Source organism: Cricetulus griseus, chromosome 8 (genome assembly GCF_003668045.3).
Source record: "Cricetulus griseus strain 17A/GY chromosome 8, alternate assembly CriGri-PICRH-1.0, whole genome shotgun sequence".
Lineage (NCBI taxonomy): Eukaryota > Metazoa > Chordata > Mammalia > Rodentia > Cricetidae > Cricetulus > Cricetulus griseus.
Window position 1 is genome coordinate 44,696,523 of NC_048601.1, and position 23,652 is coordinate 44,720,174.

Here is a 23,652-nt window from a genome sequence, read left to right on the forward strand (position 1 = left end):
TGTTAAGTTGCATGATGAGAGCAAGGGTACCTGCCTCTGCCCTATCGTGAAGTCCCAACAGCAGGAACCAAGCTAGGTGGCTCCTAGGAGGGTTTTCTGGCATCTGCCACTTAATGACATGGAACTTAAGACTTTGCATCCTTACAGTATGCAGACGTGATTTCCATTTAGTTGGAAACCAGCCTTCTTGTCTTGGGTCTTCATCTTTCCTCACACTGGATGTATACTGTCTGATCTTGTCTCTCTGGACTGCTCAGCAGCAGTGAGCCCCAGTGCCGGGGAGCCATGCGATCGGGAGACATCCCAGATACGAGAGTGCACTGTGCTTCAGTGGATGACTTGGAGGCAATGCACGTTCAGCTCATAAAGGTTTTGTTGTGCTGGCACATTTGTAATTGCTACTGGATTGGTACATTTATTGTACATTTTCTCTCAGAGTTTCTTGAGACTACTCATAGGACAGTTCCTCTGAGTGAGGTCTCCCTCTTAGTGGCAGGACCCCAGCTTTGTACCAAAGTGCTGGTCTAGTAGCAGAAGATAGCATTGCACTGTGCTTTGAAGATGAGGGAATCGTGTATTCCATGTACACATGGCCCCTTCCTGCTAATGCCTGCCACATTGTTTAGTACTTGTTGAAGAAAAAAGGAAGGAATGGTATAGGGAAAGGTTGTTTCTCCTGTTTGAAAGGAAGACAGAGCGATCTTAACCATGCCAAATACCTATCTTTCTTATTTGAATGCTGTGAGGGAGAGAGATTGGGCTGCTATGAGCAAAACAAAGCCCACCATATTATCGGTAGGTGTGAAAGCATGCCTGATAGTTGCTATACAAAGAATTCATTTATCAGGTGTTCCACCACACACACACTCAAACGTCTCAGATGGTTCCTCCAAACTGATGCTCTGTGTAGGTGATCTCTTTCTAGGCACATGGAGGGCAACTCTGGGCACTGTGCCTGGCATTGCTGCTCCACGGGCTCAGGCTGAACCCAGTGGTCAGACTACCTTTGGAACAGAAGGGGACTCCCTCCTATTTTACGCATGTGTCATGCTTTAAAGGCTTAAAAACCACAGAAGCATGACATGCATCGAGGCATTGTGTAAACTGACGGCCTCAGACCTGTTGGCCTTGGACGGCACAGCGTTGCAGATACCTTTATTTATTTCCAGCTTTCATCTGTGAAGATAGTTTATGTAAGGCTCTTCTGCATTCCCATCCTTTTCTGAACGAAGTGGGGCTGCCCCAGCCTGCATTCCCCAAAAGCAGATGTGGCCTGGAGCCGGGCAGTGGCTGCCTCCATGGCTGCTGCCTTGTCTGGAATTTGCCATTCTTCTCTGCAATGCTTTGGTCATTGCTGTGACCCTCTGCCCCGTGAGCCCTGGCACTTGCAAGCCTTCAAGTGTTCAAAGCTAAATTATATGTTGAATGTGTCTTGTGACATTCTTTAAGACAAAATGAAGTAAAACATAAAAATTTTGAAATTGATATATAGTTTCTGAAATCTATATATTATTTCCTTATGTGCATAGAGTAATAATTGGAAATAACTATTTTCCTATGGCAAATAAAAGTAATGAAAAATTATGCATTGTATATGTAACTAATCTTGTGTGTGTGTGTGTGTGTGTGTGTGTGTGTGTGTGTGTGTGTGCAGGCACATTGTTTGTTTGTATGTATGTTTGATTGTAGAGGCCAGAAGACAACCTCTGATGCCTTTCGCTTAAGGATCTGTGTTACCTGCAACTGTTGAGACTGTGTCTCTCATTGTCTTGGGACTTGCAGATTAGCTAGCCAGAAAGTGAGCCCCAAGATCTGTCTTTCTCCATCTCCCCAGCCTCTGGACTGCAAGTTCAGTTATAATGCCTGCCTGGCTTTTTAAATTTGATTTTATGTTTTTCAAGTTGTACTGTATTTTAAAATTAAGTTTCTGTATGTGTATCTGTATATGGTTATGTGCTTGTGACTGCAGTACCTATGTGGGCCAGAAGAGGGAGTTTGATGCCCTGAAATAGATGTTATAGGCAGTTGTGAGCTACTGCTTGTTGTGATAGTTTCAATGAGATGTCCCCATAGTTCAAGGCATTTGAACCTTTGGCTCCCAGTTTGTGAGGCTGTTTGAGAGGTTTAGGAGGTGTGGCCTTGCTAAAGGAAGTGTGTCAGTGGGGGGCAGAGGTTTCAAAGCCTCATGCTATTCCTAGTACATTCTCTTTGCTTCCTGTTTGTGGTTTAAGAGCTCTCTGCTTGCTGTTCTTGCCGCCTGCCCATTGCTGCCATACTTCCTCACGGTGATGGATTCTTCTCCATCTGGAGCCATAAGCCTAAATAAACCCTTCCAACTCTAAGTTGCCTTGGTTATGGTATTTTATACAATGACAGAAAAGTAACAAATACACTGCCCAACGTGAGTGCCTGCAATCAAATTCTGCTCCTCTGCAAGAGAAGCATATGCTTGCCCTTGACTGTTGAGCCCTCTTTCCAACCTTGTTTTGTTTGTTTTAGAGTGCTCCAGATTACACTCAGATCCCCAAGCCTGAGTGGCAAGCACTTTACCCACAGAACCGTCTCCCCAACCTGGATGCAGTGTACATAGAGTCTCTGCTCCCCAGAATGTGTGATGGAAGGCTCGAAGTAGTATCTCACTTCACTTTGAGGTTTTCTTTTTGCTGTTAAGAAATTGAAACCCAGAGAGTACAATGATCCTTTTGGGCTGTGTGGCTAGCACAGGGGCTCTGTTGCCCAGCCCTGTGTCTGGTGACAGTGCCAGCCGGAGAAGTCATTAATATAGAGTATGGACCCTGTCGAATCAGAGCAAAGCTTCAAAGTGCATGTCTTGGCTATTGCTCCCATATTGTTGTAGCTTGAAGGAGAATATTTTACCTAACAGATTTTGTAAGCAGGCTCTGAAAATCTTTCTGTGTCTTCCCCTTGGGTCTTGCCTTCTCCAAGCACCATCCAGCCTAATCCAGGTTGAGCATCTTTAATCTCAAAAAGTGTGAAACCCCAAAGGCTTCAAAAGCAGAAACATTTTCAGTGCTCGCTAGAAACCACAAGTAGCGTGTATTGCACCCGACCGCATGTGACAGATCACAGTCCCAAGTCAAGCACCCTAAAAATACTGTATACAGTTTCCTTCTGACTGGGGGTACATGACTGACACTTGAATTTCTGTTTTATGTTTGGGTGCCAACTCAAAGATAACTCATTATATACATGCAAATATCCTAAATTAAAAATGAAATCCAAACAAGATAACCAAAGCAGCTCAGCCATCGCCGGCTCAGACTCCGCCTTTTCCAGCTTCCTGGACCTTTCTAGCTGATGCTTTCAGGGAAGTTATGGGGGACAGCTCTAAAAGTCACCGAGTCCTATCTGCCCTAAATTCCAGTCTGCCTAATCTTAGTTAACACTGGCACAGAGTAGCAGTGGACTATATTTTACTTTTTCTTTTTTTCAGTGTGTGCGTGTGCATGCTATGCTTGTGGGGATTGGAGGGGCATCAGGAATCCGTTCTCTTCTTTCTCCACGTGGATTAGACTCCGGTTTTGCAGAGAGAACTTTACCCCTTGAGCTCCCTCTCTCTAGCCCTGTATTCCACTTTTTCCTGCTGCTTATATTTCCTTCTTTCCCTCCTTCCTTCCTTCCTTCCTTCCTTCCTTCCTTCCTTCCTTCCTCCTTCCTTTTTACTGCTTATATTTCCCATATTCACGTCGCATTGACTTTGTCCTAGAAACATCCATCTACTAACTGCCATCCTTGCTTTGTATTGTCTTCTTTTACATGACACGGGAGGTCCCATGATCCCCTGGTGGCACCTCTGCTGTGCACTTCTTGTGTTTCTTCGTTCTAGCTTAACCTCAATCCTTGCTGTTTGTCATCTGTATTGGTTTTCAACCCTAACTGCACCCTGTCGCTTGGAGATTTTGAAACTTACTGAGATCTGGGACTCATGCCCAGAAGCAGACTTAATTCAGTTGGAGTAAGAGCTGTGCCATCAGCATTTTTCAGAGCTTTGTGGAGGAGTTCTCATGTCTATCTCCAGAGTTGACAGCCTCTGTTCAACTTTGTCAGCATGGGTAGCCCTCTGGTAAATACCCGAGAGTCACTCTACCACTTCATTGTCCCTCTTTCCTGAAGTCCATACCCTGGTTGGATTTGCAGTGTTTTGTAATTGAATCCTAACCTGTCCACCAGATTTATCTGGCTTCTGCTTCCACATATATCAACTGACAGCTCTTTTCTTATAGTAGTTTACCTCCCAACTTGGAACACCCCCTTGTATGTGTTTGATCCTCCATGGAGTTTTTTTTTTTTTTTTTTTTTTTTTTTCCTTCCACACCAGGGGAAAACAAAGCCTATGGATGATTGAAGGATGACCCTTTCTCTAGGGGATCGTCTCTGTTTTCTGCTTACTTACAGTGTATAGAATGATTCTACTTGTTGTTCTTCACAGTCTTCCCTTTAGGCCAGAACTGGGGTGCAGAACTCTGTGCAGAAACGAATCATCTCTATACCAATACTGCCCACCGTGCTAGCTTCTTACCTTAATTCAACAGGAGCTGAGTTTTTAGCTTGGTCTGGTTTGAATTAATGTAAGTGTGGCTAGTGACTACTATTTTGGCCCTCCTCAATCTTGATTCTGAGCTATTTTAGGGCAGGGGCCAAGTGTCAATCATACTCCAGAAAGTTGTTTACTAAATGCTAGAAGAGTCGCTGAATGAGTGCCTGGCTGATGTAGGCACTGATGTTGTGGCTCCTGCCCATAATTCCAGCAGAATTTTGACTGAAGCCAGAGGAGTGTCAGCTTGAGGTCAGCCTGTATATGGTGAGATCCTGTGTAAAACAAAAATGTTACTTTGTCTTTATACACATGCTTCTTCATCATGCAGTCATACAAATTCTGTAAGTATAAAACACATTACCATGTTAGACCATCACATGGATCTTATTATTCCACCATTAATGAGATGAAGAAATCAAATATCACAGAGATAAAATGACTCACCTACTTCATTATTTCAAGAAATAAGATTGGAATATGTCTACCAGTTGCCTTTCTTTCGACTGAAAGCAACACACCTCTTCTGGTGTGCTTAGTTCTGAATCTCTATGTAGAGTCCATGTGGTTGTTGCAGAGGCTGGCTTATACATCTGGTAACTTAAGAGATGCAGTTGCTTGAGTCTAGGGCTGCCTCTGATAGACAGTGGCTTTCTTGGCTCAGTGGCATTGCCAGGTCCTCCAAAGATGAGAGGATACTGGTGTGGTCCCTGACAGCTCTTTCTTCCTGTGGCTTTGCAGACTGACTCTTAAGTAAAGTTTGAGTGGCTCAACAAGGGTATGTTGCAGTGTTATTAAAGCTGAAGTTAAGCAGACCGCAGTACAGAAGGAATGGCATTACAGCTCATCTTAGACCTTAATGCAAAGTTGTCTTATAACCGGAAAGCAGGTGGAGGGGGGTACAGAGTTTAAATTAGGGTGCTGTTAGTAGAGGGAGGGTAATTACATTTTTGGTGCATAGCGAATCTCAATTGGTCGATTAGATTAAATTCTTATAGCTTCCCTGCTCATTCTATTTCCTCTCCGCCGTGTTAGGAACAATAAGGTAATTTTACTTCAAGGCAGTGTAGGGAGTTCTGTTCAAATTCTATCTCAGTCATTCATATAAATATCAGCCATGATCCATTTCTTCTATCTTCCGAGACATGAACAAATACTATGCAGACATGCTCTGCTTGACTGTACTGTGTTGAACCTTTGTGGTGAAAGCACAAGGATGGAGAGAATTGGTTTTATGCAGGAACCAAAGAAAGAGCGTTGGTGTTAACTTTGTTTACTAGAGTTCTTAGTGCTATTCATTATGGTTTGTAAAGCTTCTTCTATAGACTGGACATACTCAATATGGGGAGACACCACCATTCTTATACATGAACACTGCAGGTATTGAATAGCCAAAGAGACCTGATTTAAAGCATGATTAGGGAGGGTTCTGGTAGGGAGGGTCATTTACAGCAGTGTTACACTGGGCAGGTAGACTTCTCTAGTCAGAGGGGCCCAAGCAACATGGTGATAGGCTAGACCTGTGTGGACCCTGGAGATGAGCATTTGCAGGGTATACGTGAATCTCTACTGGTGATAGAATGGAGCTTAAGAGAGTCACAAAAATGTTCTGCAGCTTTGAGGATCTTCAAAGTGCATCTAGACATTTCAGCTACATTCTTCCAGGTTAGGAAACCAAGATCTGTTTAAGCCAATGCAGCTTAATATTAATTCAGCATTAAATATTAAGTTATAATGTCTGCTCAGTGGTTAAGAGCACTTGCTGCTCTTGCAGAGGATTAGGTTCAGTTCCCAGCACCCACATGATAGCTAACAACTTTCTTGTGCTCTTATGAGTATCAGGCACGCTCACGACACACCTACTTATATGCAGGCAGAATACACATAAGAATAAATTTCAGTGGGCTATAAGAGTGAAAATGGTTGGGACCCCAATTATTCCTTTTTAAAAATTATTCTAATGTCAATAAATGAAAGTAGCTGGGTGGTGGTGGTGCATGCCTTTTATCCTGGAACTCAGGAGGCAGAGACAGTCAGATCTTTGTGAATTTCAGGCCAACCTGCTCTACAAGTCGAATTCTAGGACAGGCTCCAAAGCTACAGAGAAACCCTGTCTCAACAAAACAAAATAAATAAATAAATAAAATAAAAGTATAGAGAATTCTAAGGATGATAATGTAGGATGCTTTAGGGGAGCTATTTTAGAATAGAGTTAGTTTTGAGGTTTTGGTTTACAAGATTTCATTGTTTTCCAGATGGGAAGCTTTAGAGGAGTTGATCTAACAGCAGGGAAGAACCTTTGGAAATAACTGTAGGTGTCCCTGTGAAGCTTATGGTAGGCCCAAGAATCTCTGAGGGAATGAAGAAAAGAATGAATGACTGTCTATGCCTGGCAGCCATCATGTCCATTCATCCACAGTGGACCATGGTGTGGGACTTCACTGTCCCTGATCAAGAAGAACACACAAAGTAATGCCACCAAGCCTCATGACCTGATGGCCCATCACCCTTCTGCTGCAAGGGGCTTATTCATTGCAAAACCATGCCATGCACATGGCCCCTGATGCCCAAAGTTTATGAAGCAGAGATCCAATTGGCATTAGTCAGCCATCTCCTTTGTGTGGGCCATCATCTATATGGACATGGTTACACTCAGCAGCATTTGGCATGTGGTCGTCATATGACCACCACGCATAGTGCTGACACCAGCAGATATAATATGAAACCTGGGATAGTGGAAAAGACTCACCCACAGATAGAGAACTTCTGAGTTCCCATCCTCAAAAACAGTAAATGGTCAGACTAGTTCCAAGGAAAGGAAAGTGGAGCTGATGCTTTTGAGTTTGTGAAGTGAGACAGAATGCAGTGGTTGTCTTTCTTCATTGGCTCCATATGGTAGTGTTCACTGAGGGAAAGCCTGTGGCAGAAAGAGGGTATAAATGGCATTGCTTAACAAGATAACAGATGATGAGAAGTCCTGTCAGAGGGTTACCATTGGAGATGAGGTCCATTTTGGAAGAAGGGATGTCAACTCTGTTGAGTAGAGTATATCAACATAATCCAAAGTGACTGAGAACTGCAAAACAGGGTTCAGGGGCATACTAAGAGCTGAATGATGGATGGTAGGAAGTGAATAAGTAGTTATGGAATAGCTCTTTCCAGAATTTTCTAAAAGTGGGGCTACTTAGTACTTTCTAGGAAAGTATGAAGATCAGAGTTTGATCTCCAGGGACTCACATTAACACCAAACCAAACCAAACCAAACCAACAAAAATCTCACCACAAGCCATCAACAAACAGTTTTGTAGGTGACATCTATCTATGTATGATCCCCGTGTTAGGGTGCCAGAGCAAGCAGGACTCCTGGCGATGCTGGCAAATCAGACTATCCAAATGGTCAAGCTCTCCATTCTGTGAGACACTTGCCTCAAAAAACATTAGATGGAGATGTATTGAGCAAGACACCCAGTTTTGCCCTCTGGGCTCCACACAGAATGCATACATGAATGTGCGTATATATGGACATACCAAGAAAAAAATTCTAAAAGGTGGGAGAAGGTAGTGTGGGATTATTTTATTTTATTTCAGAGCTGAACAAGAATTACAGAGTTACAGCAAACTCTCTTACTTAACCCTGACTCAAAAACTGTTAAAACTTCCAGCTTTAGCCTGGCATTGGTGGGGCACGTCTTTAATCCCAGCACTCTGGAGGCAGAGGCAGGTGGTTCTCTATGAGTTTGAGGCTGCATCTGCCTCCCAAGTGTTGGGATTAAAAGTGTGTGATACAATGCCTCCAGCCTCTCAACAAGTTTTTAAGATCCACCAACAGCTGCAACACCTCCACCATCATGGTACTCAGAGGTTTTTTGGCATTAAGAGAAGTGACTCAACAGTGCTGTGAAAGTGCTCGGGCAGTTATGGGTATTAGGCATTTAGTGGTTGTGTCAAAGTGTCTATCCTGACAAAGATGCCTATCAAAATGTGAAAGGAAAACAAGTCACTATGTCTACACTATCTAGTAGTCTTCTAGAAAATTCCACCTTGGCTACATTGCCAGCTCCCTCCATCCCCCATCAACCCTAGGGAATACAGTCATTTTGAAATGTTTCTGCCCTCCCCTCTTTGGGGTGCCTGTAATTCTATCCTTTTTATGGCCATCTTCCTCATCCCTAGATTTGTGTGTGCCTTCCTAATGGAACGCCTCTCCACCCCCAGGAACCATGTTAATTTATGGTGTATTTTGGTATTCCACAGAGTGAGTGATGGGGAGCGAACACCACTTCTCTTTGTTTCACTCTTTCTCGCTCTGAAGAGCTTTTTACTACCGGGTCCTTGACATCTCCCACCTTACTGTATCTTCCAGTTATCTTTAACTGGACCCATTTCATCCATTAGCTGTATTCTAATCACCTCTCGATGGTCAGATTTACAAGCAGCACAGGAGAGAGAAAACACAAAAAGCCAGCCTGCCTTTCCTGACGTTCAACAGCAGCCTCCCTCTAAATACTGGGAAAGTTTATTTGCTTTCTCTGAGGGTGCACTAAGTGATTTTGCAGTTTGAGTGCTGCGGCCTTCTAGCACTTAGGCTTGCATTTATTAAATAAATTTGTTCTCTAACTCAAGTGTTAAGTGTGAATGATGAAACCTCAAAGCCGATTTCGGTGATTGCAATGTGCAAATATTTTTTAAATTATGTAATTAAATAGGACTTGGCCTTCAAGGTCCACCAAAGTAATTTATTAATTGAATCTGATTTAATTGTATGTTATTTTCGTTTATTCAAGAGAAGAGCTTGCCTCTCCTACTGAGATGGGGGACCTCTTGTGTGCCTTGTCACTGGAAGCCCAGAGATCCTCTCCAAGAAGTCTTTAGCACCCAGTGAAATATTAACCAGAGAGGGCTCATCTCCCTTCTCCCTGAAGTTGTGTTTAAATGTCTGGGTCTTGGTGGTTTTAAAGAGAAAAGGAAAGAAAACAAAATCTTGTGGGGTAGAGTTATTGTGATCCGTGGTGTTTATCATTAAGTTATTTTTATAGTGAGTCACTCCTTTCTTTTAAATTGTTCTCAGGGTTCCTTGCCTGAAAAGAAAAGCTCCTTTAATTCAGTATTTGCAACATCTCGCCGGGACCAAGCTGTGCCGTATCTGTTTCCTTAAAATGTCGTTTTAAAGGTATTGTGGTTTCGGAGCGGCAGTTGTGAATGAAAAGTATGTAAACTTAGCCGCTCTTGCTCATATCATTTTTATACTCTCATGTCAGACCAGAAGGCTGCTCTCGATTTATTTTTCATTGTGTATTAGGTCTAGATATTTTCCCCTGTTTGGAAACATATGTTCTTTGGGATGTGTTATAGTCAATGCTTCAGAAAACAACAGTGGGGAAGGGTACCAGAATAGCTCTTTGTTGAGTATTGTATTTGGAGGGAGATTCATTAAGAAAGAACTAATTCTTATGAAGGAGAATTTGGGGGCCTCACATGTGTGTTTTAAGAAGTGAAAGAATCCAGCCATACTGTATCAAGTCATGTGAGAGGCAATAGGGTTGAGAAACCCAAATTGTTTTCCCAAAAGGAAAGTATTTTTTGGTTGCTATTAAATATAGTTTATATTGCTACTTTAGAACATTTTTTTCCCCAGTGGGGCCATTTACTTAAACTCTTAGTTAATATTTCTGTATAGAGACGTCTTTGTCTTCTGAGTCTACCTTTGCGGATTCTCATTTAATATGTGGTTGTGGCTAAGTATTTATTCAGACCATGTGGTACCACACACCTGATAGAGTGACAGTATGGTGTCATGGCAGCCGGTAGAATGTGTGAGTGACTTTTTGAGTCATGGTGGCATAGAAGGTCCTTGAGGTTGACAGAAGCAGCCATCATGGGGATTCTTCCCCTCCCATGCATTCCAGTGCATAGCCTGCCTCAGTGCTACCGTAGGAATGTAAGACATCTGATAGAGAAATACTCATTCTTCTTATGGATTCTGAAAATGGAGTAGGGCATTTGAGCCGTTAGAATTTCTGTGGTAAATAGAATCTAAGTTCACACATTGTTCGTTCTTCTCAGTGCCCAGGATCTGTCTCTGAGAATTGCTTTGTAGTGTTGTCTTTCTTCCTGGCTTCTCAAAACAAAATCACACGTAGCTAAGTGGCATCTCTGTCACCAACAAGTATCCTGTGGGGGGAGGAGAGAGGGTTTCTCCTTCCAGCTGGCTTTCTTGCTGGGTCTCAGAACAAAACCCATTCTGTCGCCTTCTAATGGAATCTTGTACCTGACTCTGTTGCCTCTTTAGTAAGGTATGGGGATAGTCCCTTCTCTACTTCAGACCAGCAAGCATTGATTAAGAGGAATTTTCTTGGGAATAAAATCAGAAGCAAATTCAGGGATGCCTGGAAAATAGAGGTGAACAACTTAATAGAATCTTACCGTCCATGCCCAGGCTTGGCACAGTCTTTGTGACATGTGTGACCCCTCCCTCTGTTCTCTAAGTTCTTTTGTTCAAAGGGCCTTATTCCTAAATGCTGTACTTACACAGCTGCCATTTCTAGTGACTGCCCTTTGAATATTACTTTTCTATGTGGTTTGGAGTCAGTGGCAGGTGACCCTACTCTCAGTGCTTGGGTTCCCACTACCTCCATAGAATCTGTGGCCAATGATGAAGTGACTTGACTAGACCCTCAGAGGGTACCATTCAACCTACCATGTTGTCTGTTCTTTCCCATGAGACTTCCCCCATCTGAGCATTAATTATCCTTAAAAGTCTGAGACATAATTTTGCAGTAGAAATCTGAAGTTTAGTCACAGAAGACACACTGAGTTTTTTAGTTCATCCCAAATCAGTTTTTGGTGTATATACAATGGTCATTTGTTATTGGCAAAACTTGACAAGGGGATTTCTGGTCAAGTGCATCTTCATTTTCTCATTTTAAGGTGTGTTTGTGCTCCTCATGCCATCTCCTTTCCCTCTTCCACCACCACCACCACCACCACCACCACCACCACCACCACCACCATCATCATCATTATCACCATCATCACCATCATCATCATCATCACCACCAATCACTGAAAAACCCCATGGTGTGAGGAGAGAATCTGGGGTAAGGCATATGGAAGGGTGTACAGTGTGCAGAGTGCCTTCGAAGTTAACTGAAAGGCTACTTCATATAAAAAGACTAGTTTCTGCATGGAAAATATGAGTACTCCCCTCCCCCCATTTTTTTTTTTTACGTGGACCAGGTGTGGATTAGTGCCCTGAACCTTTTACCCTGCCATATTCCTGCTTGTAATTCTTCTGAGGCATAGTTCAGCCAAGTCAAAGAAATGTGTTATTAAAGGTGAGCTGAAAGGCATTTAAAAAATAAACAAACTGTTTAAGATCCTAAATCAGCAACAGAATCTATACACACAAACTTGAAACATGCAAGAAAATGTGTTTCTGTGCCTTCGGGTTCCAGACCAGATTCCTCTGCTACCTCCTCTGAAAAGCTCCCCCCCCAATTCCTTTTGGGTCATTTGGGGGACAGGCAGCCTCCACTAACTTTCCATCTTAACCCCTTTCTCACTAATGAATTGCTGCCTCCACCACTGAGGTGGGTGAGACCCAAACAGAGGTCTCTGAGTCTTCGGCTAATGTTTGGAAGAAAAAACAAGAATTCTGCCTTCTTTTAGCCCTTTGTGTGCAAGCACTCAGGCTTTGCTTGTAGTGTGCCAGACATCCAGAAATAATTAACAGCCCACAGAAATGAAGTGCAGAAAGTTTTAGATTAGGTTAAGGTAACCTTGAGTAGTGAGTGATCTTTTAGTAATAGTATTCTTGAGGTGCCAGGCCCTTTGTTCTTGTTAATGCATTTGTTCCTCAAAAGCATGAGATGGGCTATAATTATAGCCCATTTTATGGACAGGCACACGGAGGGATAGAGGATTCACACAACTTGCTTAGGCTCTCATGGCAATGAAGCAGCTTAGCTGAGTTTTGCTCTTGGGCACGTGAACCTGATAAGGCATGAATAATTCCAGCTTCCAGCTTCTTTTATACTGGGCACTATGGCTTCTCTCTCCCTCTCTCTCTCTCTCTCTCTCTCTCTCTCTCTCTCTCTCTCTCTCTCTCTCTCTCTCTGTGTGTGTGTGTGGGGGGGGGGTGTCTCTGTCTCTGTCTCTCTGTCTCTTTTGTTTTTTTGAGACAGGGTTTTTCTGTCTCATAGTCCTGGCTGTCCTGGAATTCACTCTGTAGACCAGGCTGGCCTGTAACTCACAGAGATCTGCCTCCCTTTGCCTCCCAAGTGCTGGGATTAAAGGTGTGCGCTGCCACACACTATGGTTTTATGTAGTGTTTGTTTCCCATGAGGCAGCCCAAGGCTCCTTAGGCAGCGCCTTTGCTTCTTTTAGTCCCTCATTTTCTCTAGCTTTCTTTGCTACAGTGTATTTGTTGCTTTAACTCAATTTCAGCCCCATAGGCATGTAACCCCATGTGCTCTTCTCCCTTGATTATCACAAGCTTTCTGTGTGGTTGTGAAACTGTGGAAGGACGTTCTCTTATGCTGAATTTCAGATATATAGGGGAGCAAGGCTATTGTTGAGGTAGCTTCTTTGTCCTCCTCTTCCCTCCCCTACCACCTCTTCCTCTTTTCATTTGTTTTTGAGACCAGTTCTTGCTATGTAGCTAGGTCTTGTGTGAACTTGTTGTCCTCCTACCTCTGCCTCCCAGTTGTGGAATAACTGATGTGCTATCATACCCTTGTCTTTCCTTGATCCACCACTGTATGTATATGTTCTGTTTGTGTTCATGTGTATACACATGTGTATACACATCTGGAAAGTGTCAGCTCCTTTCTAGCTAGGGAGCCAAGGGATGTATGCTCTAGCCTGATACTTCTGATTTACATTGTCATTTCTGAGTATGTTCTCGTGGGAGGTGGTAGTGAGCTTCATGGTCGGTCAGAGTTGAGTATAGACAGGAGCTGAAATCTGCAGATGTCAGGGTAACCAGGAAGAGAGGCATGGGAAAGGAAATGGGATGACCAAGTGCCAGGAACAGTTGCCTCATCATTTGGTATTTCTCTGGTGACCAAGAATCTGGTTTATATGTTTGGGTCAGTCACAGGCATTGAGGGTACATTTCTGCCAAGTTTCACAGTTTAAAGACCACTAAAGAAAAGACTCGTATTACTTATAGATGGTTATTAGAGGAAAGGAGACTCGGGAGTCCTTCTGGCCATGCAGGGAAGGTGCATGGCTTTATTCATGAGTATTAACATGTTCATAAGATTTAGCTGGAGAGTCACCTCTGTTCTGTGTGTACATTGGACTGTTAGTCAGTGGATAGTCAATGAGAGACGCAAGAGAGCTGGAATGAAATACAGGGATGCTTTTCTGCAGCTCACAAGCTGGTTTGCATCATTCCTTTGTTTTTCACTGGACCAATTCCATGGAGAGCTGTTGCTCACCCCCTGGGATACAAAATGAAAGTCTGATAATAACCCTACCTTCATGAAGTTTGTGTGCTGACATTTTATCCCAAAAGCAAATGTACATTAAAGGTGAGTCCCCTTGCCTTCTCTGTTCAGTGTACTTCCACTGAAAACCAAACTGATCCATTTCCCTGCAGATGGGAGGCGCTGAGAGCCAGATGTGCCCCTTGAGAGCTTGTTGTCAGGCTCCAGCTGTGCTAGCCTGAGCTGTGTCTGCCTACTGGGGCCCAGACACTGGTACAGGCTTAAACAATTAGTTGAATACCTCATCTAATGGTGGCGGTGGTGGGTTGTTTCACTGTGTGTGTCCTGCCGATGACCAGTGATGTGCAGACCTGAGATCTCTGTGGGTAGGAACACCCAAAACAGAACCAAACATGACCTAGTTGAAAACCTAGTTCCTGAAAGTTCTTGTCCATGGTCAGTTCCCTAATTCCAACTGCCCATGTCAGAAAGCAAGGAACACATTGGACGTCTGATGGCATTTGCTATTGTGTTTTCTTATTACCTCCACAGTGAAAAGCATTTATTGATTTTATCCAAAAAGAGGTTTCCTTTAAGAGTCTTAATTTCTACCTTTTGGAAACATTTTGATCCCTCAACACATCTGTGACTTCACCTGTCCATACTTTCTGTCATGAAAACAGAAGTATCTCATAAATGTAATGTATCAGCTTACCTGTGTGGAAACTTTGACAAAAACAAACTGTAGAGAACCTGTTTTAATGACCAGGCAGGTCTTGCTTTTATACAGGAGAATCTTGGGTTTTGGTTCTCTGTAGTTTAGCAGTCTCAAGACTAAATAGTAGTTGTTAATAAATGTTCATAGACTGAGTCAGATAGGACTACATTCCAGTGAGGGGGTGATTGGAGTTAGCCATGTCTACCAGTAAGCAGAGGGGAGAAACCCACAGTTTTGTGCCCCAAAGGAAAGGTTCCAATCGTTACAACTTCAGTGTCATTTTTTTTTTTTCACATTTATATCTGGAGTTGGCTTCCAGCTGAAAGCACAAGATGGCAGAGGTGAAGTTTTTAAAGGTTGCCTTTCTTGAAACTGAACCCCTAGATTCCACATGACAATGGCTTTGTCACCATGAAATACTCAGAAGTTTTTCCAAGAAGTTCCACTGTGAATAGTGACAGTAACAACAAAGTCGCTGAAGTGGGGGTAATTCAGATTTATATATACATATATAATCAACTTTAGCCTCCTGGCTGCCTTGTGTAGATTCACTGTGGAGGAAACATAAGTAAAGCCATTTGGTTTGTGGCATGGGTGTGGGCGGGCTCAGGGGGCGGGGATAAAGTTGAGGCATTGATATAGTATGAAGAGAGCCAGATGGCTGCATTACACATCTTTTGTGTTCTTGTTTGCTTCTTAAAGCAGTTGCAGAATTCTGCCCTCGGCGATATTTTCTTCTTCATGCCTTCGTGTTCTGCTGTGAATTTACTTTTGACAGGGTACTTTGAAAGAAAAACCTTACAGGGGGATCATTTAAAAAAAAAAAAAAAAAACTTACATTATGGACTTGTGAAGTCAACAGTGTGCTCATAGCAATATTTTTTTTTTAATGTAAAGCATGTTGGTAAATAGTAGCAGGATCAGTTTTTCTATTTTTCTTAATGTGGTGACTTCAACCATATTTTCTATCAATTTAGGGAGAGATTTCTGCAAAGCGTGCCTGTGGAATTGGTGATACATGGGTGAAGGTGGATAAGTGAATAGATAAAGAATGAGGTCTGTCTGATGAGAAACTTACTTTCCCCATTGCTCACTACAGGGTCTTAGGTTGTAGTTAACCTACAGGATTCTGTTGAAAACTTAACTTGGTGGTGTTCAAGTTATTGAGAGTAGGTTGGTTCAGGTTGATGAATTTTGCCCAAGTGTGTGGTTGGCATTTATTAGAAAATTTATATCTCATTATATTTTTATATGAAATTTATATAGAAATCTATTTGTTTTATACTAAACACAAAGTATCTTTAAAGTCACAGGTGGTGAAGGGTGTTTAAGATTCTGTCATTACTTAAACAGAATGGACATTTTACCACAGAAAGCTGTAATAAGAAATTACTTCAGGCCTATTTTGCCCCTGTCCCATCAATGGTGGAATGCTTCAGGATAATTAACATACTTTTCACAGCCTTGGTTTATCTTTCCTTGGATGGATGATGGTTTTTATTCTCCCATGGTGCATAGGTATCTAGTTTGAGTGGGAACCGATAGTTCCTGACTAGCAAACAGGAAGCCTATGGTCTATCCTTATTGAATTCCCCTGTTAGTTACATTCCGAGGCGACCCCTTCCAGTAATGAAGCCATTGTAGGCATCGCATCCGATCGGTTCTTGAAATGTTTCAGTAAGTCTATCTTACAACGTTAGAAGATAATCGGCAGACTTAGAAGGTCCCCATCTGGACTGTGGAGTTCTTTCCCTGTGAGATGTTTTGCCTTTTTTGAGATAGCTCTCGCGTTTCTTCATCTGTTCAGCCCAGAGAAGTGCATATGAAAGTCAGTGACTCCAGATCCATCTGTTGTTATTATTTTCCGCTGATAATTGGCTTGAACAATGAAAAGCCTGTGTCTGGAGCCTTTGAAACTGTACACCCTGTTTATTTTCTGGAGCTCTAGCTGCATGGCCTCCCACCCTCCCCCTTCAGCCTTTCTCTCTCTAGGTTGCAGCAAGTGGAGCTTGTGTGAGGATGACATCTTTGACTCTGTGCATCAGTACATGTCACTCAGCCCGCAGAGCTTGCATACGGATTTCTGTCCCAATCCCTGTCTGTGTCGTTGGCTCCTGTGTCTGAGAGACTTCCAGCAATAAGCTCTGGCTGAGCTACAATGCAGGGATCTCTTACCTGGCTTGTCGTCTTTATTTCACTGTCCTCATTAAAATATTAATTTAGAGTACAGTATCTAATACCTATGGAATCAGATGCTACCTATAATTGTACAGTATATTCAGTGTCATCCAGGTTCACATTGTACAGCTCATGAATACTGGATTCTGCCATCCACACTTGCATCAGCTCACTCGGTATGCTGTGGCTGAGCTAGCAAACACAGCGACCCACCGGAACTGCCAAAATAGTTGTTAGAAACAACACTGGGGTGGACGGGGGCTTCTTCACAGTGGCAGATTGATTATACATTTGTTCTGTGTCTTGCTTGACCAAGGGGAGACTGCTCTCATTTGTGGGGATTGGTGGTTTTGGAAGGCTGGTTCAAGGGAAAACAGTGAACAGAGCAGGCATCTTTACTTTCTCCAGGACCCATGCTTTGTTCTTTGGGATGTTGGGAATTTTTTCATTTCATTTATTTTCTCCAGTAGCTGCCATTGTCTGTGTTTGAAGTAGGGTTTTGTTTTTAATATTTAAAAAAAATCTTTTAAGGGTGGATTTTTTGTTTTTGCAGCGAAGGATGAGATGACCCCCCTCTTTTGGGGGGTGGTGCTTTCTCCTGAGCCTGGGAAGGACCCACGTTCTACTCTTTTTAGGACAAAATATAGACACGTGTTGTAAAACTGAATTGGTCTCCCATAGTTCTTTGTGACTTAGAACCAAGTAATTGAACATAGTCTTTGGTATGTGTCATTTGAAATCATGTCATATTGTAAAATTCATGAAAAAGTAATTGGTGGTTGGCAAGGTGGCTCAGTGGGTAAAGATGCTGTGCGGTAAACTTGAGGACATGAGTTTTACTCCCATCAGGGAAGAGCCAAACCTTAAGAGCTCTTCTCTGATCTCTCTGAGTGTGTGTGAGCACAACCACATAAATGAATGTTAAAAAAAAAAAAAAGGTATGACCCTTCATTCTTAATGTGTGGAATTACAATCTCACATTTAACTTGTAATTAAGAAACTGAAAAACAAAATAGAGGGAAAAATAATTAAGTTCCCAAGACCAACAAGTTGCTAGAACCAGAGGGTCAGAGGCCATTAGAAGCTGACCTTAGTCTGAGCAGTCGTGATAGAAAATTCACAGCCTTCAAATGTTTCTCCCTCTTGCTAAATTCCTGGGTTCTACAGACAAATTGCATTGAGGTATGACATATTTTTCTGCAGAAATGGAGAAAATTGTTGACTGTAATTACATTGTTTAATTGAAGTGATAAGTGGCTGAGGCCACTCACTTAAAAGCATCCTTCCTAATATCTGGATAATGTTTTTAAATGAGCGGTCATGCATTGGTGACATTTGAAAGACAGGCATTTGGGATGTACTTTTGGAAAGCTCCCATTATTTTCCTTAAATGATTAGTGAGCTAAAGGATATAGTTAAGTGATATTCTGTGTATGTGTGTTTGTTGGTATTCTCTTTAGATATGCATACATATTATATCGGAGACTATGAAGTGATGTATGCATATGCGTGTGTGTATATATGTATACTTCTTATTTATGTGTATTTTAGAAATATATACAAAACATGCCTTGAGGGGTGTATAATGTAACCTTAAACTGGGGCTAAACCATGAGCTTCTTTAAAACCTTCCTTGATCATGGGAGATTGAAATACTGCCTGCAGCAGAACTTCACAGAAGTGTTCTGTGCCAGCTTGTTTGGGAAGCAGCTGGACATCCAAGTTTGCCCCTCAGTGCCACCCCCTCAGAATGTGAATTCTTAATTACTAATGAATGTAATTCATTTCAATTGTTAGCGTAGCAACATTACATTTAAAGATAGATCGCCCAGTTTAGTGGTGTCCCCTGGAACAGCCACTGTCTCTTGTCAGAGGAGGATAGGTAGGAGGCACAGCGGGCGCCTGATTGAGCCAGTTGTTCATTTGCTGAGTGTTTGTGTTTATGCAAAGGGGCCTCTTCCTGCATATTTAATCTAGAGTAAGGCAGTGGCTTTGTTGTGTTTAGCCCACATACCTTCAGTCCTTCCTCACACCGCCGCCAGCCTGGGAACCCTGAGAGCCTGCAGGACTTGGCTTCCTACTGCCTGTAGTTTCTCCCTTACAAACTCTTGAACTTCGTATTGTCCTGTGAGAGACTCGAGTCTTCTGCCCCAAAGCTCTGCTGCCTCACCATGAATGGGTAAGTGTGTGCCAAGCCAAGCTGATACTTTTGTTTCATTTCGCAAATGTTGAGAGGGCACTCTGCTGCCCTTCTCAGTGCCTACTGAAAGCTGTCCTGGTTCCTGGGCAGTTTTTACTGGCTGGCTGCTTTGAAAATAGACCAGTACAGGTGCCTCTCGGGAAACACAGCTGAATTTTGAACTGGTAGTGTGAGGCTCTTGGGGACAGGAAGGAATTAAAAAAGAAAAGGGAGAGGGCGAGCGCAGCTTGACTATTCTTGGTCCTAGCAAATCCTGTTTTGTAACTATCCTGCAGCTAGAGCTACCATTGTCTGGTAAGAGGCTTCAAACAGTGTGTGAGTCTGAACTGCAGGAAAGCGGCAAAACTCGGCTACTGTATTGTGTATATGGGGCCAGGGTCCTCCCCGAAGGTCTGTGCGGGGATCCGAGGGGTTTTCTTCTGTGGAAATGGAATCTTCTCCTCATTGATATTAATAGCACACATGAGATGTTGGCCATGACGCTCAGAGAGGCAGTGGAGAGGGAAGGAAATCTGATCTTGCTTGGGGGAAAATGACAGCCCCTTGGCTCTCTGGTAGGAGGGGACATCTATCCAGGCTCAGTGGGTCTGCATAATGGCACCCTGGCTTAAGTGTTTGTTCTAGGAATTCTAATCTCGAGCTGTTTGTTTGACTATCTGGGGTCTGGCTACTCTTTTTGTTCTTTTACCATCTTTAGGAAGCTAATGCAATCATTTTTATTTTTAAGTGAATTAGAAAACGACTCAGCAGTTGCTGCACTTGGATTACTCTGGGCAATTTGGGGATATTCCACTTTCTTTTCAGGGCAGAATGTTTATCATTTCAATTCAAGTTGTCAAAACAGATGAGGGGAACCATCCAAGGTTCATGTCCTGTGGAAAGCTATTGCTGGGTGCAGGAATTGGATCTAAAAGAAGGCGCCTTCGCTCCCACATGACTGTTGCCTGGGTCTGAGTAACTCCATCCAACAGGAGAGTGTGCTGTTCCCCCGCAGGTTGGAAACTGGGAGAATTGAAATAAGATTCCATCAGCCTTATTAAAATATGCGAGGGCTTGGGTCTTCTTGGGTACCAATCAGTCTAGAGACTTAGAAGCATTTATTAGCAGTGGGGCTGCTGAAGGTTTTTAATGATAAAATTACAAATATTCTAGCTAATTGTAAGTATATGACTTTTATACTCATTTTTTTAAGAGGAAAAATACTTTTTTTTAATGAGGGGAAAGAAGTGAAGCCGTCAGAGCACCTTCTGTGATTAGCACTATTGTATTCTTAAATTTTGATTGATAGAGATAATAGTTTTCACGTAAAAATACAGACAGGTACTTTAACTTTCCATGACAATAGCTATTTGCATTTCTTTTATCTTTTTGTTTAACATTTGTGGGGGTTGGGATGGATTTGATTATTAACTCTTATTGCACACTGAAGGCGAATCTAAAACAAAGGCTTTGTTAGCGTTTCAAAGGCAAAACAGCAAATATTGTTTTTGGTTTTCAACGTGTACAGGTTGTTAAAGGATACCTATAAAATATTTTCACATGACCATGACCAGGGTTTTACTTGAGTGGAAGGTAAAAGAGAATGAGTTTTCCAAATGAGACAGGCCTCTGGCTGTAGTTTTCCTGGGGAATGCCAGCCTGGAGTTATTTCTTGGCCTATCCTTTGGGTTGCCTGTAGCACATGGTTGCACTGTGTGCAGTGTGTTGAGTTTTGCCTACCAGAACAGATTCCCCAAAGTTAGACTCTGTAATGTGTCCCGGAGGGAGAGAAAGGACAGTAAAATGTTCCTCCCAGGGACAGGAGGGGGTTTGGACAGTGATGTAGTGGTGGTGTATGGCAAGTCATTTCTTTGATAGAGACCAGTAAAGGAAGTGTAGCATTTATAAGTCAACTGCCATGGGTGTGTCTCCGGCCACCCCTGGCTGCAGACTGCCTGGACTGCACAGAACTTCATTTCCCGTGTGCTTCCTTCCTCCTTTCATTATCCCTCTGTCTCTTCCTTCCACCCCAGTTTTCTTTGTCTTTCTGCCTTCCCTCCTTTGAATCTTTGTTAAATCTGACTCAACAGTTGAAGTTCTAGAGAGCCTAGGGCGACGCTCTGGGGGTGATTTCTAAGTGGGTTTTCTTAAGTGTAGAAAATAAAATGACCCTTGTGTTCAATCAGTCAAACATGTGCCGATAGCCTTCTGTTTTCTAAGAAATCACTGGAAAATAAGACAGGAAAGCCAAAATGAGTTAAGATTGACGACTTAAAGAGGCAGTACTCCCTTGGAAACTGGCCCATTTGGACTTATTTTCTCAAGGGAAGTCTGTGCTGTTCAGTAGGAAGATGTGGGAGTGTGGACATTTGAGCCCTGTTCTAGACTTCAGGAGTCCTAGTGCCTTGCACCTGCTAAGCTGCTCCTGTGTCATGGACCTGGCAAGACTGGCTCACAGTGGCTTTCCCAGCCTGTGCTGGATGGAGGCTAGAGAGAGATGGATGTTGTTGGTCACCCTTCAGCATCAGTTTGTGGTAACTGCATATTGTGAAAGAGAAGGCAGGAATCGTGGTGGTAGTTTATTGTAGCGGCTGTGAAAGGAAAAGGGGGAACTACTTTGAATGTGAAAAATAGAAGGTATGATGTTACTTTCCAGCCCCGTGAAGCGGGGTCTCACCAGCTAGCTTGCACCTCAGTTCTGGGGAGCTCATGCCAGTTGGCAGTTGGCTTTACATATCTCACAGATTCGGTGAGGGACAAAACTCAGGGTGCAGCCTGGATACAGGATGGCAGCCACAGGGCACTGTGCGGTGGAGGAGGGAGGGCGGGGTTTGGGGGGGAGTACAAAAAGAGGAAGCACTTGAGATGTTGAGTTTCCAACCCTACAGGTGGCAGGTGACACGTGGGGGTCCATCACAGCCTCTGTGGTCACCTTGTAGCTCCAGGTAAATAACAGTGCTGTCACGAACAGGCCTTGGAAAATTCTAGTTCGTGAGATCTTTACTGTGAAAGAGAATGAATGCCAGGAAGGGAAAGAATTTCTGTTTACCATATGCCTGGCTCACTTTTAACACATAAAATCACTAGGGAAGTTTTTAAAAAGAGAGAAAAAGAAAACAACATGGCATCTGTGTGGTGGCAGCCTTTTAAAACAAGGAGACAAGAGGGCTGGAGGGGAATATATTTCTTTTATTGTGTGTGTGTGCGTGTTAACTTAAAAGCTTTACACAGTGGTTTAATTTGAGCGCTGGTGTTTGTGCTAGGACAGACAGGTAAATAGTCAGTTGACTTGATCATTAAAAGTACACAGTTTTAGAAATCGAAGTTTATGCTCTGGGAAAAAGCAAGTTGCATCTTTTTCACCAGAGCTGTTGATTTCTGATTTTTCTAAGCATGTAATGATACCAGCTCGGGCCTCAGTTCTAACCCCTTATTTTCTCGTCTTCTGTATTGACACATTTCATTCAGTTCCACATGATGGCAAACAGCTGTTGAACTACTAATCTTTCTGCAGCGAAACTTAGGAAATACCATTTCAGATGACTTTGCTAATGGATGCCTTTTTCTAAAAAGTAAAATCAACAGAAATAAATTAATGAGGAGTCAGGTGTGTGTGTGTGTGTGCGCGCGCGCGCGCGCGTGCGTTAAAATTTATGGGATGTATTTTACATCTTACTGATGATACTTGATGCATAAGTGAAAATGAAACAGAGCCAGTTTTGCACTGCCCAAGTCTGTATATGGTAGAATGTCAGTTGTCTAATTGTGCTGTTCCTCCCTCTGAAAAAATACACTTCTGTTCTGGGGGTCAATCAGTATCTGGTTTTGCTTCCATTGGAGTATGAACTATGCTTCTTAGGCAGCCACATGGACATACAGGCCTTGCGTTTACCTGGAATTGTTCTGCGGGTGCAGAAGCAACACTAGAGAGAGATAACTTTATTCAAAGTGGGCCTTTCAGCAGTTTTCTTTGGAAATTAAATTTTAATGAGGTCCAGTTGTTTGCCTTGCCTATATGATAGCAAATCTCATCTGCATTGCAAAGTCTAATACTATAGGCCCTTCTGCCAAACATGCAAAAATAGACCCAGCTCAATAGATAAACATATAAATTAGTTTAAAGCTCATGCAGTGAAGAAAGTCTCCAGGAAAGGGGAGGGAGAAAGGGGCCTTCTTGCTTTGAATTGAGCAGGGTCTGCCAAAGTTCACTCACTTTATATTTAAGATTTGATGAATGCTAGACTTGCAGCTGTGTGGTCAAGTACTTGCCTAGCATGTGAGGGACCCTGAGTGTTGTCCCTAGGTCTGCAAATGAAGTATAACTTTAAACGTTTTCTTTTCTTTTTCTGTGACATTTCTTGTGTAGGACATTTCTTCTGTGTGGAATGGGGTTACCTCCCGGCCCCTGATCTGCCTCGAACACTTGATGGCCATTACCCTTTCTTATGCCTGTTCACTATGAAACAAGAAGGCAATCCTGAGGACAGGCATCAGCAGGAAAGCACATGATTTTCATTTTCAGTTTGAATTGTTTTGTGTAAAAACAAAAAAAGGTCTGGGTGCAAGTTGCAGGGCGGTCACTTTAAACCCC

General features: G+C 42.8%; 1 protein-coding gene across 9 annotated transcripts in view; it reads left to right on the forward strand.

Moving 5' to 3' along the window:
* Foxp1 (forkhead box P1) overlaps positions 1 to 23,652 on the forward strand; it is a 603,661-nt gene that overhangs the window by 244,696 nt on the left and 335,313 nt on the right. Inside the window, exon 1 of one of the 9 annotated variants that reach the window (XM_035448997.1) lies at positions 9,663 to 9,725. The exons of the other annotated variants lie outside the window; for them this stretch is intronic. The gene's annotated coding sequence lies outside the window, so the exon portion shown is untranslated. Of the gene's footprint in view, positions 1 to 9,662; positions 9,726 to 23,652 lie in introns of those variants that run through there. 9 annotated transcript variants of the gene reach the window in all.